This window comes from Capsicum annuum, chromosome 12, assembly GCF_002878395.1.
Source record: "Capsicum annuum cultivar UCD-10X-F1 chromosome 12, UCD10Xv1.1, whole genome shotgun sequence".
NCBI lineage: Eukaryota > Viridiplantae > Streptophyta > Magnoliopsida > Solanales > Solanaceae > Capsicum > Capsicum annuum.
The window spans coordinates 4,718,250-4,733,966 of NC_061122.1; the positions used below are offsets into that span (position 1 = coordinate 4,718,250).

Consider the following 15,717-nt stretch of genomic DNA (forward strand, 5'->3'; position numbering starts at 1 on the left):
GTAGGGTTCATTTTTGGTTGATCTTATTCCAAAAAATTCAAAAAAAATAAAGATTTTCTTCACTCTTTATTTAGAGTAGGTGTTTCATATACATCTTCAAAAGAAAACTACAAAAAGATTTTTCCTTTAATAGTTTCAAGTTTCATTTTCATATGAAATTCAAAATTGAAAACCCCAAAAGATTTTTCTTTGGTAATCATAGGTTTCGTTTTGTATAGGTATTTTAAAAAAAAAATGCAAAAACATGTTCGTCAATTCTTTTGACAAATTGTTATTTTCTTTTCTTCTTAAAGTTTCAAGCAAAAGAGTGAAAAAAGAGTTTAATTGGCCATTTTGGCAAGACTGCCCGAACTACGCAAGATCTGATTCATGTACTACATGATTGTAGGCAACCTATTTTTGGGTTCGATCTAATCATTTTGTTTCGTTGTTTTTCATTATTTTTTCCTCTTCTAAAGAAAAACAAAAGTCATAAAGAATGATAAAATAAAGGTAGATAACGAGAGAAAAGAAAAGACCAAAGATGGATACGAAAAATATAATAACATAATAATAATAATAATAAGTGTAGATAAAAAAATAAGTGTAGACAAAAATCAGGATGATGTTAAAATGACCTCGCTACCCTCAAAAGGTAGTAGAAATGAACATGAATTTAGGACAATTTTACCAATGTGATTCCCATGCTTGTTGTGTGCCCTAATCCTAATGGATGTCGTCTTTAATGAGCATGTTCTTTCAGATAACAGTGGTAGGTTTGCAACACTCTGACAATGGATTTCGTCATATATATATATATTGTTGTGAACGGATGACATAAATATCCATTTAGCCTCCTTTTTCTAAGTGGTCATTTTACCTTTCTTTTTAAGTGGAGTCTTACTATTTCCTCCACCTTTGATAGCCTACTCATATCCCACCCCTTTGTGAAATATTATGTAAGACCTATGCATGGCCTATAAATAACTCACGCCTTATGATGAAATTGAGTAAGTAAGTGAAAGATTAATACATTCAAATTCTCTCTTTTCTTTGGTTACTTTTGGTTAAATTCATAACACGTTATCAGCACGATGTTCTAACAAGGTACGTATTATGTAACTATTTATTTTCATCAACACACACAAATATAAATTTTTAAAAGAAAAAACTTTTGATAATAATCTATTAACAATATATGATTCTATTTAGATTTATTTGAGATGGTTATCTTATTTTTAAAATATCATTATATCTAACTTATTAATCTTTCTATGAGAGTTTCACTATGTCAAATTTATCGAAACTTGAGTTTGTAGCACTGGATATTACCGGAAAGAATTATTTATTAAGTGTTCTTGATGCTGAAATTCACTTTGATGCTAGAGATCTTGAGGATACTATTAAACAAGAAAATAACGCATCAAGTCAAGATAAGGCAAAAGCTATGATTTTTCTTCGTCATCACCTCCACGAAGGATTAAAAACTGAATATTTAACTGTGAAAGATCCACTCGAATCATGGATCAACTTGAAGGACCGATATCACCACCTAAAATTGATGATATTATCGAAAGCTAAATATGACTGGATATACCTTCGATTTCAAGATTTTAAAACCGTAGTTGAGTATAATTATGTTATTCATAAAGTAAGTTCAATATTAAGATTATGTGGAGAAACCATCACTGATGAGGACTTACTAGAGAAAACTTTTTCCACTTTTCATGATTTTAATGTATTGTTACAACAGCAATATCGTGAAAAGGGATTTAATAAATATTCTGAATTGATTACAAGCCTACTTGTGGCAGAGCAGAATAATACTTTGTGAATGAAAAATCATGAAGCTCGTCCCACTGGATCTGCTTCATTCCCTGAAGCGAATATTGTAGCAGCGTATGATCAGCCTGAAATAAGGCAAAATTATTATCGAAATCGTGGTCAAGGCCATAGTCGTGGACGTGGGCGAGGACGTGGAAAAGGAAGAAATAATTATCGTCATAATGATGGAAATAAACAAGAGAATAAGAAAGGTTCTCAAAATAATCCTTCAAAGGGTAAAGTTAACATTTGTCACCGATGTTGTATGAAAGGTGTCACACCCCTTTTTTAACTCCAAAAAGATTAAGATTTTAAAGTTTTGAAAGGGCTTTTATTATTAAAGTGACAAAAAAATAAAAAAAATTATTTCAAAAAGGATTATTTACATTTAAACTCAGAGTCGCCACTTGGCATAATCGGGTGTGCCAAGTCATCTTTGCAAATCCTTTTTCAAAAAGGTTTTGACTCTAAAACTGATTCGCGAATAGAGATTCCGATTATGGAATTCGGTTGACTGAGGGGAAAGTGTTAGGCATCTCCCAATCCCGTGGTTTAACCACGGTCACTTGGGGGAGCATGTCAGCTAATTTGACACTATGAATGTATAAATCACACAAAATCACGCTGAACAATCAAACAACCAACAAAAGAAAACAAAACAAGATCCAAAAATACAGTGTCCAGTCTAATTTATTACAAAACCAAAATAAAAGATACTGAAATGTAACCTACGCTAACCTAAACTATGCTCCAATGCCTTACCCGATGCCTCGGACCTTCATCACGGACGTCCTTCGAGTACAGAATACTTCGAGGCATTCCCCGGATAAATCAATACAAATTCTTCGGGGCATTCTCAACAAATCGTTATTCCTCAATTTGCCTACCCGGCCGACCATTTGCCTACCAATTCACCCTATCATGATACTATTGTGTTTAACGACATTGATATTTATTCCGAATTAAACCGTTAACAAAGAATCAAAATAAATACGCATTCATCACCAACAAAGATCAAACAAGACACACATTCAATCCAACACACCAAATATAAGAAAACAATGAAATTAAAGAAAAGGAATAGAATTGGACCTCAATTGTCGGTTTCGATATATTGAAGATAGACCCACAACAGAAAAACCTCGACTCGAACCTCATATACGATCCCCAAATCAACAAACTTTGACCTAAGCTCCGTTCAAATCAGAACCCAATAGGGAAATCACGAAATCAAAAACCAAGTTGAGTTGAATAGATATCGCGAAAGATAGACCACACCTGAACCCGATTTCATGCATAAACGTCACTGTGTAGCTCATTTTCTGTTCAATTTCATTGGAGCCGAGCTGTTTATGGTAGTTTTGACTATTTACGGTGGTAGTTGGTTAGGAACAGTCAGCTGGTTTGTCGTTTTCTAACAAAACTTTAACGGAATTCACCAAAAAAATGAAGAAAACCTCACCTGAACTGAATTTTGGTCAATTTTTAGGTGATTTTAGAGATCAATGGTATTCTCCAGTGTCGGATTTTGGCTAGTTTTCAGCGAAAGATCACCGGAAATAGTCAGCCTACATCTTTTTTCCCCTCTCTCTCGCTCAGTTCCTTTTTTCCAATCACTTCCCCCTTTTCCGCTATCTCCCTCGCGTCTCTTTCCTCTATCCTACCACTCTCTTGATTTGGAACTCTATGTGGGTAAGAGTATATTGTTGCGTGCATGTTCTGTGTGTGTGGTGTGGGTGTATATGAAAGAAGGAAAAATATGAAGAATTTTATGGCTCTATGTGCGTGTGTTCTGTGAAAATGGAAGAAAGACCCCCCCCCCCCCGGAGATGGAATCTCTCTCCCCTTATATTGTGTGTGATGTCTATTTTGGATCCTTTCTCCTCAATGTGTATGTGTCCCTTATTCTGCTATGGTTTGTTACAAAAAGAAGAAAAATGTGAAGGAGGTACGTGGGGTAGGGTAGTAAGGTAGGGTAGGGGTAGGGGTGTGATGTGTTAAATTTTATTTGGGTGAGTTGTTAATTTGTTAGAAGTTATTTTTTGTTCTTTTGTGAAGAGATTATCACCTGGGGTAGGATACATGGTAAGACGAGGATAAAAATAGATAAAAATGCTTTCGGGGAGGGACAAAATTACGTGTCTACATCATGCCTCTCTTTGCATGTAAACACAAAGTGTTTTCATACAAGAAAGTACACAACGAGATAGAATTTTGACCTGACCATTATTCAAAGGAAAAAACAAAATAAAGAAGGACAACCAAGTTGGAGAGTTGAGTGAGGTCCCGTCGAGGTTCCAGTCCGTGACTCTGTCATTACATCAAAAATAAAAGTTACAAGTTAAAAATATAAATGAAATTACAAAAACTCTATCTATGCAGCTTTCCTTGACTCTTGACTTGCTACATCATCACCCTATTCTTCAGGCAGGCTCCTGACTTGAAATTTCTTCATCTTGTTACTTGACTTTCAACTGCTTCATCTTATTGCTTGACTTTCCATTTATTCGCCCTGTTCTTTAAGTGGGATCTTGAAATCACATCAAAACTAGAAAGAAAATTATTCCAAACAAAAATTATTGTAAAGAGAGACTCCATTTGCCAGAAAAGTAAAGTTCCCAAAACAGAAATTAAATTTTTCCCCTGTTTATCATCAGAAAACTTTTGTAAAAGTTACATCATACCTACTTGGATGTTGCAATGATGAATCAAGACTCTGACCAAGAAATGCATCTCTTGAGAGTAAAATTGAATGATCAAGACTAGGAAGTGCGTCTCCTAAGAATTAAAGTAAGGAATTCTGACTAGAAAGTGTCTTCTAGAGATACAATTTTAAGTTAAAAAATGTTCCATCCGACAAATGAAAGCTAGCAAGGAAGTGCCTCTCCTAAGGGTTAAGTGCAATGACTCGACTAGAAAGTGTATCTTCTAGAAATCAAGGGGACTGACTTGACTAGGAGGTACATCTTCTAGGAATCAAGGGAATGACTCGACTAAAAGGTACGGATTATAGGAATCAAGGGGAACGACTCGAGTAAAATGTACGTCTTATAGGAATCAAGGAGAATGACTCGACTAACAGGTACGTCTTATAGGAATCAAGTGAATGACTCGACTAAAAGGTACGTCTTATAGGAATCAAGGGGAATGACTCAACTAAAAGGTATGTCTTATATGAATTAAGGGGAGTGACTCGACTAAAAGGTACGTCTTATAGGAATCAAGGTGAGTGACTCGACTAAAGGTACATCTTATAGAAATCAAGGGAGATGACTCGACTAAAAGTTATGTCTTCTAGGAATCAAGGAGAGTGACTCGACTAAAAGGTACGTCTTATAGAAATCAAGGTGAGTGACTCAAATAAAGGTACGACTTATAGGAATCAAGGGAGATGACTCGACTAAAAGGTACGTCTTCTAGGAATCAAGAAGAGTGACTCGACTAAAAGGTATGTATTCTAGGAATCAAGGGAAATGAATCGACTAAAAGGTACGTATTATAGGAATCAAAGGGAATGACTCGACTAAAAGTTACGTCTGAGGAATCAAAGGAGATGACTCAACTAAAAGGTACGCCTTCTAAGAGTCAATGGAGATAACTTAACTAAAAGGTACATCTTATGGGAATCAAAGGGAATGACTCGACTAAAAGGTGCGTCTTATAGGAATCAAAGGAGATGACTCGACTAAAAGGTACATCTTCTAAGAGTCAAGGGAGATAAATAGATTAAAAGTTTCTTCTTATAGGAATCAAAGGGAATGACTCAACTAAAAGGAACATCTTAGGAATCAAAGGAGATGACTCAACTAAAAGGTATGTCTTCTAAGAGTCAAGGGATATGACTCGATTAAAAGGTACATCTTGTAGGAATCAAAGGAGATGACTCGACTTAAAGGTACATCTTATAGGAATCAAGGTTCAATTTAAAAAGTGTATCACCCAGCAAATAAAAACTGAAATCCCTGAACAAGAAAGTGCGTCTTCGAGGGATATGAGATGATGAATTTTTACCATGATTTGATTATCAAACCTATGCAGCAACATTGCTTCCTGCATTTGTAAAAGTGAGGCATCGCATCCTATGATATTTATGCTCTGAAGTCCTTGCTTTGGAGGCAATATGTTTCCTGTTTCATCAAAGAAAACTTATAAGTTTAAACTATGGTGGCTAGTTTATGGATTTAGCTTCTGTGGTGATCGCTCTTTCCCTCGTTACATTTAACCTTGCTTCCAACCATTAACATATGTCATTGACTTGCTGCTTCATTGATCCAACCTCAGATCATTAAGAGTGACTCTGAAACAAAAACATTATCTATGCTTTGCCATGTTTCTCAGATAAACCCTTTAAACCTTGATATTTTCATGATTTCCTGGACTTGTCTGTTGACAAAATTTCTGCATGCTTTATTTTTGCTCACAATCATGCTTTTTTCATGTGCTGGCCTTTTGTCTTTGCTTTGTTCAATTGATGAAGTTTTACACATTTCATATAATGAAAATACCAAAAGGATTTTCCTTTCATATTTGTTAGTGTCATTTTTTTAGGGTTAAGTATCAATTTGAAAACTCTTTTTTCTTGTGCTCACACTCTTTTTTTCTTTTTTTTTTCACCTTTCTTTTTTTCTCTTTTTTTCCTTTCCATATTTCTTTTCAATGCACTTTATTTCTAACACATGTTTTGCCCCAAATTATCCGTCAAATGAACTTGTTACCCTCTAAAAATACAATAATTAGCACGTAGAGATGCTTTATGAGCGAGTCTCCTACGAATGACCAAGTGGGTCCCGCTAGGTCTCAACATGATGCAGATAAGCATGACCTAAAGGCTGACCTATATTGGTGTTCACTAACAAGGCTATTCAGGGGAGCGTATGGCCGATAGTGGCTACGTTAGCTTTCCACCCACTCCATACTAGCCGACGGCTCTCCCTCCTAAGATAAGGGTGACTCAACTAGAGGTCATGTATACAGCGTGTACTATGAACTTATTGCAGAAAGAATGACTCGGGTTGTGCATATGATGCCAGATATAAAGCGGTAACACATAGAGAAAAACTGTAAACAAAGAGTACATAGGCACTCAAAAAAACAATAACACAAATGATAACACAAACAACGTTTATACACACATAATGCCAAACTAAGTCGATATAACTCCAAAAATAAGCTCGAATTTTGAATATAATCCCCAGCAAAGTCGCCAAAGCTGTCACACCCCCTTTTTAACTCCAAAAAGATTAAGATTTCAAAGTTTCAAAAGGGTTTTTATTGTTAAAGTGACATAAAGATGAAAATTTTTGTTTCGAAAAGGATTATTTACATTTAAACTCAGAGTCGCCACTTGGCATAATCGGGTGTGTGAAGTCACCTTTAAAAATCCTTTTTTAAAATAGTTTTGACTCTAAAACTGATCCGCGAATAGAGATTCCCGCTGAGGAATTCTGTTGATCGAGGGGAAGGTGTTAGGCACCCCCCCGATCTCCTGGTTCAATCACGGCCGCTTGGTGGAGCATATCAGCTAATTTGACACTATGAATGTATAAACCACACAAAATCATGTCGAACAATCAAACAAACAACAAAAGAAAACAAAACAAGATCCAAAAATACAGTGTCCAGTCTAATTTATTACAGGCCCAAAATAAAAGATACTGAAATGTAACCTACGCTAACCTAAATTACGCTGCAATGCCTTACCCGATGCCTTGGGCCTTCATCACGGATGTCCTACAAATGCAGAATACTTTGGGGCATTCCCCAGATAAATCTATACAAATCCCTTGAGGCATTCCCCGGCCAAATGAGTGCAATTTTAATTTTTGTGCGATAAAGTAGAACGAACCATTCACACGCATATTTAAACACTCAACAAATCGTTATTCATCAATTTGCCTACCCGGCCTACCATTTTCCTACCAATTTCACCCTATCATGATACTATTGTGTTTAACAACATTCATATTTATTCCGAATTAAACCGCTAACAATGAATCAAAATAAATATGCATTCATCACCAACAAGTATCAAACAAAACACACTTTCAATCCGACACACCAAATATAAGAAAATAATGAAATAAAAAAAAGAATAGAATTGGACCTCATTGTCGATTTCGATATATTGAAGATAGACCCGCGCCCAAAAAACCTCGATTCGAACCTCATATACGATCCCCGAATCAATAAACTTTGACCCGAGCTCCGTTCAAATTAGAACCAAATAAGAAAACCGCGAAATTAAAAACCAAGTTGAGCTGAAACAGATATCGTGAAAGATAGACCACACCCGAACCCAATTTTGTGCATAAACGTCACTGTGTACCTCGTTTTTTGGTCGATTTCATTGAAGTCGGGCTGGTTATGGTGGTTTTGACTATTTTCGGTGGTAGTTTTTTAGGAACAGTCAGCTGGGTTGTCATTTTTCGGCGGAACTTTAACGGAATTCACAAAAAAAAAACAAGAAAACCTCACCAGAACTGAATTTTGGTCAATTTTTAGGTGATTTTAGAGATCAATGGTATTCTACGGTGTCGGATTCCGGCTAGTTTCCAGTGAAAGCTCATCGAAAATAGTCAGCCTATACCTTTTTTCCCCTCTCTCTCACTCAGTTCACCTTTTTCGATCACTTTCCCCTTTTCCGCTATCTCTCTCACGTCTCTTTCCTCTATCCTACCACTCTCTTAATTTGGATCTCTGTGTGGGTGAGAGTATGTTACTGCGTGTGTGTTCTGTGTATGTGGTGTGAGTGTATATGAAAGAAGGAAAAAGATGAAGAATTTTATGGCTCTATGTGCGTATGTTCTATGAAAATGGAAGAAAGCCCCCCCCTCCCCGGAGATTGAATCCCTCTCCCCTTATATTGTGTGTGATGTCTTATTTGTCTCCTTTCCCTCAATGTGTATGTGTCCCTTATTCTGTTATAATTTGTTACAAAAAGAGAAAAATGTAAATGGGGTACGTGGGGTAGAGTAGTGAGGTAGGGTAGGGGTGTGATGTGTTAAATTTTGGTTGGGTGAGTTGTTAATTTGTTAGAAATTATTTTTTGTTCTTTTGTGAAGAGATTATCACCTGGGGTAGGATACATGGTAAGACGAGGATAAAAATGGATAAAAATATTTTTGGGGAGGGACAAAATTACGTGTCTACAAAAGGTCATTGGGCACGTGCTTGTCGTACGCCTGATCATTTTGTCAAACTTTATCAAGCTTCACTTAAAAAAAAAAAAGAAAATGATGTGGAAGTACACTTGACCTTTCGAGGTGATGATGATGAAGCGGATCCATCAAATACATATGATGATGTTGAGACAAATCTTGCTTACAATGATAATGACTTAAAGGGCCTCTCGGATATTGAAAGTTGAAAATTGCTATGAGGACATTGATTGAAGAACTGATCACCTTAGTTCAGAATAAATTATAAAGAAAGTTACTATTTTCTTTTGTTTGCAGTTATGTTTTTCTGTTTTATTAATGTACCGTGTGTTTATAATTTTTATATTTCTTATGTTAGTTTTTTAAATTTCTTATAGTATGTTTTTTTTATTTGAAGAATATAGAAATTTCCCAATCATCAATTGGATCCAAAATAAGTTACAATGATATATGTCTTATAGATAGTGCTACCACACATACTATTCTAAGAGATAAGAAATATTTCTCTTGTTTCGTGATGAAAGAAGCCAATGTTAATACTATATGTGGTAGTGCAAGATTAATTGAAGGCTCCGAAAAAGCTAACTTATTACTTTCTGGAGGAACAAATTTGATGATTGATGAAGCATTATATTGTAGTAAATCTCAAAGAAATTTATTAAGTTTCAAAGACATTCGCCAAAATGGCTATCATATTGAGACTACCAATGATGGAAAAGTTGAATATTTTTATATTACTAAAATAATGTCGGGTAATAAATATATACTTAAAAAATTACCTACTCTTTCTTCCAACTTATACTACACAAGTATTAGCACTGTATAAATACATGCCATAATAAATCAGAAGTTTACTGATTCAAATAGTTTTATTATCTGGCATGACCGGTTGGACCATCCCGGTTCTAATATAATGCGCAAAATAATTGAGAATTCATATGGACAATCGTTGAAGACCAGGAGATTCTTCAATTTAAAGAATTATTTTATGTTGCATGTACTCAAGGCAAATTAATTACTAGGTCATCAATAATGAAAGTGGGAATTGAATCCCCTGCATTTCTGGAACGTATACAGGGTGATATGTGTGGGTTATTCACCCTCAATGTGGACCATTTAATTATTATATGGTTTTAATAGATGCATCTACAAGATGGTCACATGTGTGTTTATTATCAACTCGTAATTTGGCATTTACGAGATTACTTGCTCAAATAATAAATTTAAGAGCACAATTTCCAGATTATACAATAAAGATAATTCGTCTCGATAATGCGGGTGAATTTACTTCCCAGGCTTTTAATGAATATTGTGTATCAACTAAAATAACAATTGAACATCTGGTTGCTCACGTTCATACTCAAAATGGTCTAGCAGAATCATTGATTAAATGACTCCAATTAATCGCTAGATCAATGCTTATGAGAACAAAACTTTCCATTTTGATATGGGGTCATGCTATTTTGCATGCAGCAGCTCTTGTGTGGATAAGGCCCATAAGTTATCATAAAATCTCCCCATTACAATTAAATTTTGGTCAAGAGCCAAATATTTCCCATCTAAGAATTTTTGGATGTGCGGTATATGTTCCAATTGCTCTATCACAACGCACAAAAATGGGTTCTCAAAGAAGGTTGAAAATATATGTGGGGTATGAATCTCCTTCTATTATAAAATATTTGGAACCTATGACTGGAGATTTATTTACGACAAAATTTGCTGATTGTTATTTTGATGAAACAATATATCCAACATTAAGGGGGAGAAAATAAGCAGTTGGAAAAGAAAATAGACTGGAATGCATATAATTATCTCACTTAGATCCTCGTACAAATAAATGTAAACTAGAAGTTCAAAAGATAATTCATTTGCAAAATATTACAAATCAACTGCCAGATGTATTCACTGACCTATCAAGAGTTACAAAATCTCACATTCCAGCTGCTAATGCTCCCATTCGAGTTAATGTCCCGATAGGACAATTGAATACTGCAAATGAGTCTAAACCACACTTAAAATGTGGTAGACCAATTGGTTCCAAAGATAAAAATCTTTGAAAAAGAAGAGGAGGAAATGATCAAAATAATCATAATATGGAGAAAGCTACTCAAGGAGAGCAACAAGACATAACAATTGATAAAACCTCAGAAGAGGTTCAGGTACCTGAAAATAATAAAAATAGAGAGATCTCAGTCAGTTATGTCTCATCAAGAAAAATACAAAATTGAAATGATATAATTGTCGACAATGTGTTTGCTTATAATGTTGCAAATGAAATAATGCAACAATATGAGGATCTTGAACCAAAATTTGTCGAAGAATGTAGAAAGAGAAATGATTGGCCAAAATGGAAAGATGCAATCAGGATTGAATTGGCTTCGCTTGAAAAACGCAAAGTTTTTGGACCTATAGTCTAAACACCTGAAGGTATAAAGCCAATGGGGTACAAATGGATTTTTGTGCGAAAAAGAAATGAGAAAAATGAAGTCATAATATAAAGTACAACTTGTGGCACAAGGATTTTCGCAAAGGCCTGACATTGATTATATGAAGACATATTCTCCGGTGGTGGATGCAATCACCTTCAGTTATCTAATTAATTTGGCAGTTCGTGAAAAACTTAATATGCATCTGATGGACGTCGTCACAGTCTACTTATATGACTCATTAGATAGTGATATTTATATGACAATTTCTGAAGGATTCAAAATGCCTGATGCGTATAAAACTTCTCAAGAATATTATTCAATCAAGCTTCAGAAATCCTTATACGGATTAAAAAAATCAAGACACATGTGGTATAATCGCCTTAGCGAATACCTATTAAAAGAAGGGTATAAAATGTCCCAATCTGTCCTTGTGTCTTTATTAAAAAGTCTGGATCTAAATTTGTCATAATAGCCATATATGTTGATGATTTCAATATCATTGGAACTCCTGAAGAGCTTCCAAAGACAGTAGGATGTTTGAAAAAGGAATCTAAAATGAAAGACCTCAGAAAGACAAAACTTTGTCTTGGTCTACAAATTCAACATTTTACAAATGAAATATTTGTCCATCCATCCACATATACTAAAAATATTTTAAAGAGATTTTTTATGGATAAAGCACATTCATTGAGTACCCCAATGGTTGTGAGATCACTTGATATTAATAAAGATCCATTTCGACCTCATGAAAATAATGAAGAACTTGTTGGTGCTTAAGTACCATATCTTAGTGCAATTGGGACATTAATGTATCTTGCTAGTAATTCACAACCAGATATATCTTTTGCTGTAAATTTATTAGCAAGATTTAGTTCTTCCCCAACACGAAGACATTCGAATGGTATTAAGCATATATTCAGATACCTCCGAGGAACTATTGATATGGGACTATTTTATTCAAATGAGTCCGATTCACAATTAATTGGCTATGCAGATGTAGGATGTTTGTCTGATCTACATAAAGGTCGATCTCAGACAGGTTATCTGTTTACATATGGAGGTACAACTATATCATGGTGTTCAACAAAAAAAATCATGATTGCTACATCTTCAAATCATGCAGAGATAATAGTCATTCATGAAGCAAGTTGAGAATGTGTTTAGTTGAGGTCAATAACTCAACACACTCAGGAAATATATGGCCTTACTTTGAAGAAGAATATTCCAATAATATTGTATGAAAACAATGCTGCATGCATAACTCAATTAAGAGGAGGATACATCAAAGGAGACAGAACAAAACACATTTCACCAAAATTATTCTTTACTCATGATCTTCAAAAGAGGGGTGAAATAGATGTTCAACAAGTTCGTTCAAGTGATAATCTAGTTGATATGTTCACTAAGGCATTACCAACATCATCTTTGAGAAGTTGAGATACAAGATTGGAATGCATCATCTCCTAGATATTAAGTGATGTTTTTTCAGGGGGAGTAAATAAGCGTTGCACTCTTTTTTACTTAATCAAGGTTTTTATCCTACTGGATTTTTCCTGGTAAGGTCTTTAATGAGGCAGCACTCAAATGCGTATTCAGTAGATTTTTTTTATGGTCATTCAAGGAGGAGTGTTGTGCATGGATGACATAAATATCCATTTAGCCTCCTTTTTCTAAGTGGTCATTTTACTTTTCTTTTTAAGTGGAGTCTTACTATTTCTTTCACCTTTGATAGCCTACTTATATCCCACCGCTTTGTAAAACATTGAAAAATGTCATCATTGTCACCCCAAACTATACTCGAAAAATCGAAGACACACCTAAATTATTGAAGTGACCTAATACACACCTACACTATTTAAAAGTGAAACTATTTACCCCTCGTAACTGACCTAGCATAGAAAGTGATATCCACATTCCTACACGCGCGTGAAAAGCCAAAAAAAATCAAAATCTTATTAAAATGTCCGCATGTCATCATTCTATTGGATTTTAACAACCAATTATATTCAATTACTTTTTTTTAATATTTATATAGTTTTTATTTTCTTTCTTTACTTTTTTGTGTGTTTTCCTCTTCTTCTTTTCTCTTCTTCTTTTCTCTTCATCATTGACTTCTTTCATCTTTTATCCTCTCTTTCTTAACTCCATCTTTAATTATTTAGCTCAATTTCTTCTCTAAACTCCATGAATTCATCGTTGAGTTTACATATATACTTATCCTTTTAACTTTTTTTCTTTTTTTTCGACATTTTGTTGTAGGTAGTTGAAAATCAAATTGAATTGTGGGTTGCTTGCATCTTACAAAATTGAGTTGTAGGTATCTTGAATTTCACTAGTTGAGTTTTGAATTTCTTGTATTTTACTGAATTGCGTAGTGGGTTTCTTGAATTTTGTGAATTGAGATATGAATTTATCGAATTTTATAAAGTTGAATTGAGGATTTCTTGCATTTATGATTTGCTCGAGCAAATCATAAATTCAATTCGAGAAAATTCGATTGTGTTTATGATTGTGGGTTTATGATTTGCTCGAATTTGGCGGTTATGATTTGGGGGTTTTTATGATTGGGTTATGCTTTGCTCGAATTTTATCGAATTGGATTTGATTTTTTCGAATTTTACAAAATAGCGAAAGATTTGAAGCGGTGAAAAAATTAAAGTTATTTTGCTTGTTTGATTCAGGTTGCTTTGATCCGATCAAATTCATTTTTATCATTAAATAAGCTTTGCCCAGATTCAAACTAAAAAACAAAGATTGAAGTTGGTACTTGATGAAACAACAGTAGGCTAGAGCTAGTGCAAATACTGAAAAAATTGATGGAGCTGACTTCCACTTCCAATGGTAACTTCAATCGGATTTCTTTTAAATTTTTGAGCTAGTTGTTTTCCTGTTATTTTCTTTCTCCTTTTCTCTTTTCTCGTTTCTCAAATTCTTGATAACCAAGACAATCATGTTTTTCCGACAATGTGGCTTCCCCAAAAACAAACATGTATCTCAGTAGTGTATATGAGATAATTTTTATCTAGAAAGAGAAAAGAGATTAATCTTAAAAAAAGAAAAGAAAAAAAGTAAAAAAAATGCTATTGACGCGTGTCAGCGTGTGTACACACATTTAAGAAAAAATCTGGTTATGACGTTTGAAGGGGTAAATAATTTCACTTTTAAATAGTATAGGTGTGTATTAGGTCACTTCAATAGTTTAGATGTGTCTTCGACTTTTCGAGTATAGTTTGGGATGAAAATGATGACTTTTCCCTAAAATATTACGTAAGACCTATGCATGGCCTATAAATAACCCACGACTTATGATGAAATTGAGTAAGTAAGTGAAAGATTAATACATTCAAATTCTCTCTTTTCTTTGGTAACTTTTGGTAAAATTCATAACATATATATATCATGTAGATGTCACGGAGGATACACCTATTTACTTATTCATCTTTATATAAATTTAAATATTTATTTGTGCACATTCAAAATTATAAAAAATATATAAATACTGTTACCAAGTTAAAAGACCTTTATGATTATGTATTAATGTCTAATTCAAAATGATATCTCTCTAAATATATCTAACCTGAATCATCATAATGTCGTAAGTGATTTGATTCATCCTTTCTTGCACAATAGAACAAACAGATATTAGTGGCACAATGTACATGCCACTATGTATATTTAAATAATATAAACATGTAAAAGAAGTCTGGCAATCAGAACAATAATGAGGAAATTGTACGTACTCCTTCATCCTTATTTAGAAGTTTTGATATCGAGAGTCGCTTTTGTTAGAAAACACTTTATCCTTCAATATGAGACTTCCCGACATGAATTCAGATTCAGTGGGACTTCAATGAGGATACTAGTGGTCCTTTTATGGCTGATATTGGTGGCCATACCCTTTTCTTAAATATTTTTCGAGAAAAAAAACTATTCAAAGCTTCCCATGAGGATATCAGACAGCGAAAAAAAAACAGTTGTTGCAGCCAGACCTTGGCCCTATAATAATACTCTAATTGATCCAACAAAAGAAAATTGTACAGAGCAGCCATGACGATATCATTTGCTTCACACCTCATCGAATACATCATTATCCTAAGGCCTATATATACAAATGAAAATCAACACATTGGCATATAATTCTACAACTCAAAATTAATTGTTGTAATTAATATCTTTATAATGCAAAAATCAAGAAGATGGAAAAATCACATGAGAATGTTAAGGCATTTGAATTATTTTACATGTTTTATCTTTACAGTAATCGGTAAAGGTATTGTTATGTGACCAGCAGGTTTAACTTATATTATTGACTATTCTTCACAAACACC

At 34.1% G+C, this 15,717-nt stretch overlaps 1 protein-coding gene and 1 long non-coding RNA gene across 4 annotated transcripts in view; one reads left to right on the top strand and one right to left on the bottom strand.

Moving 5' to 3' along the window:
• Nucleotides 1-979: 979 nt before the first annotated feature.
• The window catches only part of LOC107850276 (8-hydroxygeraniol dehydrogenase), a 19,567-nt gene continuing 4,829 nt past the window's right edge, over nt 980-15,717 (top strand). The window contains exon 1 of one of the 3 annotated variants that reach the window (XM_016694684.2): nt 980-1,086. The gene's annotated coding sequence lies outside the window, so the exon portion shown is untranslated. Of the gene's footprint in view, nt 1,087-13,648; nt 13,703-15,244; nt 15,660-15,717 lie in introns of those variants that run through there. The other 2 variants (XM_016694686.2, XM_047400607.1) reach the window with 2 other exon arrangements.
• LOC124889273 lies at nt 1,683-4,005 on the bottom strand. Its single transcript, XR_007048114.1, has 2 exons — nt 2,896-4,005; nt 1,683-1,889 (listed from the first exon to the last, which is right to left on the bottom strand). It is a non-coding gene; the product is annotated as an uncharacterized LOC124889273 (long non-coding RNA).